Source organism: Cyprinodon variegatus, unplaced genomic scaffold, assembly GCF_000732505.1.
Source record: "Cyprinodon variegatus isolate N-32 unplaced genomic scaffold, C_variegatus-1.0 Scaffold388, whole genome shotgun sequence".
Classification (NCBI taxonomy): domain Eukaryota; kingdom Metazoa; phylum Chordata; class Actinopteri; order Cyprinodontiformes; family Cyprinodontidae; genus Cyprinodon; species Cyprinodon variegatus.
In genome coordinates, this window is record NW_015150841.1 from 690,808 (window position 1) to 693,643 (window position 2,836).

Genomic DNA, 2,836 nt, shown 5'->3' on the forward strand with positions numbered 1-2,836 from the left:
AGACTAGCTCTCTTGTTTTAATGACCCTCCAATGCTCCTCCATTAATGAGGGGACCCCTCGGGCATGTCAAAAGTTGGCTAATTCCATCATTTTCCACCAATGTGTCACTGGCCACCTCAAACAACTCACATCTTTGTCAGTGAAGCTGAGTGCTCCCACATCTCTTCCTTCATGGTGCCCATCTACATTTAGATCCACAATTCTGAGATTAAATTCAGAATTCTAACTTTTTTCCCATATTAAACAGAAAGAGAAGTTAACTTTTATTTATTTTTTTTCAGTGGCCCTATTCCTCTTCCGTAGGCAGGTTTTATGTTTTAGAGTAGATTTAAGGTTTAGCATCTGTCAATGTTCCACTGAATGTGTTAACAGACAAAAGACCTTTAGTTGTTCTTCTGCAGCAATTGATAAGCCAAACTGATCTGCACAGATTGTTCATTCTGTTTAACATTGCATATTTTGGATTTATAGGGATGTTTGGGAGTTTTTTTTTTTTTTTTTTTTTTTTTTTTTTAAGGTCCAAGCTAAATTAGGGTTTGTTAAATATATCAAGGTTCTAATAATCAGGTGTACACACAGTCTGTTAGTGCAAAGGAAATTTTACTTGAACATAGAATGTATTGGTTTGATGGCTCTAGCCTAAAAAAACCTGATTATTTGAAGTTAAAGAGACAAGTTATGGCTAGTTCTCCGTTTAAACCCATTTAACAACATATTCAAATCTAAAAAACAGGCTGAGCAAGTTCCTCTGGTGTCACCATGGTGGCAACAAACAATGTTGTAAAATATAAAATACATCAGATGTTTGAGATAACCTGTGCCGATAATTGCAGACTGTTTTGATGCTAAAGAGAAGCAACATGCCCTCATGGAAAAATCTTATTTTCAATGTAGCACTGCTGCCTTGCAGCAAGAAGGTTCCCGGCCTGGGGTCCTTCTGCATGGTGTTTGCATGTTCTCCCTGAGCATTCGTGGGTTCTTTTGATTTCTCTTAATACTCTTTAGGTGTGAGTTTGTGCGTGAATGGTTGTTTGTCCTCTTTTTACCTGTATTGCACTCTAATAGACTGGCAACCTGTCCAGGGTGTACCCTGCCCCTCTTTCATTGACAGCTCGTGATAGACCCCAACAACTCTCAGCAGGGATCAGCTTGATGGCAAATGGATGGAATGGATTATAAATGTATTAAAGATTAAGCTGGTTTCATTAATTTGAAGTCTCATTTATTATTATTATTATTTTTGAAATGGTATTATTTTCTTTTGAAATTAATTGGATTTGTGGCATGTATTGATTTCCATACATGCTATAGTCCAGTCCTTTTTATAGACTTCTGCTGGTCTGACCTACATTTGAAGGACATGTTTTTATTTGCTAACCTGCAGCCTGATCCTGCACTTTTTGATTCTGAAACTGGTTACTGATAATCAACTAATGTTAGCTGGCCCATTATTGTCTTTATACCTACATCAAATAACCTAAGCTAAGCTACAGAATTTATTTAGCATACAAACATCAGCAGGAGCTGTCTGGAATGGACCTCATTAACGTTAATTGGACTATTCATAACAAGGAAAACAAATTGCAGTGGGTTTTTTTTTTATTTTATTTTTACTTTTTTGAAATTTTTATAACAAGTAAACTCAGTTTGTCTTTATGAAAAAAGTAGTAAACTGCTGCCTCCCCTCATTCTGCCTTCTGTCTTTTCTTTTGATACTCTGATTTATTATTTTTGGATAGCCCCAGTCTGGTCTCTCGCTGATGTTACACTTATCACCAGTTATTGTTAAGCAGACTAAACCATTTTGCACCTCCTACATGGGATCCCTAGGATGTCCAATATGTTATGTTGACTGTAAGTAAAGTCCTTTCTCTCAGTTGATGCTATCAATATATTTGATTGAACTATGACCCCAAATATTAGGAGCTAATTCATTCGAAATAAAAACATCAAAAGAAAAAAAAGGACTTATATTGGCCTGTCTTCCTATTTTGTCCACTTTTCTGTCCACTACCACACCCATCTTCATAATCACTAATAACCACCCATTTAAGGGTTAATGTCTCTAGTGATTGTCTTATAGAAACTCCTCCCATCCAAACCAAGAGAGGGACAAAAAGGAGTGACTTAAAAAGTGCATCTACTTTGTGCACGGAGAAGAACAGCTGCAGAAACTGAGCAAAGACTGAAGTTAGGAAAGAGAGACATATAGTGCCTGGAAGGAAGCTGTGAAAAATGTCCTGGTTTGAGTTCTGGAGCAGGAGGATGCAGCAAACAGAGCATCAGATGAGAACTCCTCAGCTGAACCCCTCTCAGAGGTAAGTCTGCCTGCAGAAGAGACTCACAAAGCTATGTTTAGGTCTGTAAAACTTGACAATCTGACCTATGGGCTGAATGAAGCCTGTGTTCCTTCACCTATTATCGGTTCTTAACCATTTTACTCAGACTGTCTGCTTCAAAAGACTCATTTTCACTGTGTCAATAAGAGTTTTACTAAGGAGGGGCATGTAGTGGCTGAGGGGTGTGTGTGTGTGTGTGTGTGTGTGTGTGTTTGTGTGTGTGTGGGGTGGGGGGGCGTATCTGGTTGGGTGGCCTGCGCGGGATGGGTGGGCCCCGGCAGTGTTTTTTTTTTTTTTTCTCTCCCAGGTTGGGGTCTGAACTGCCCCCCTCCCAAACTAATGTCAAGTCTCCGCTAAGTGCGGAGCCCATTCCCCCCGCCCTGCTCTCCCTCCGCTGGCTGGCATCGGGGCTCGCCGGTGAACTGGTGGAGTTCGGGGTCTGGGGGTGGATGCCCGGGTGGCTGCTGGCTCATTCCTGGCGGCCTCTCCGCGGGCC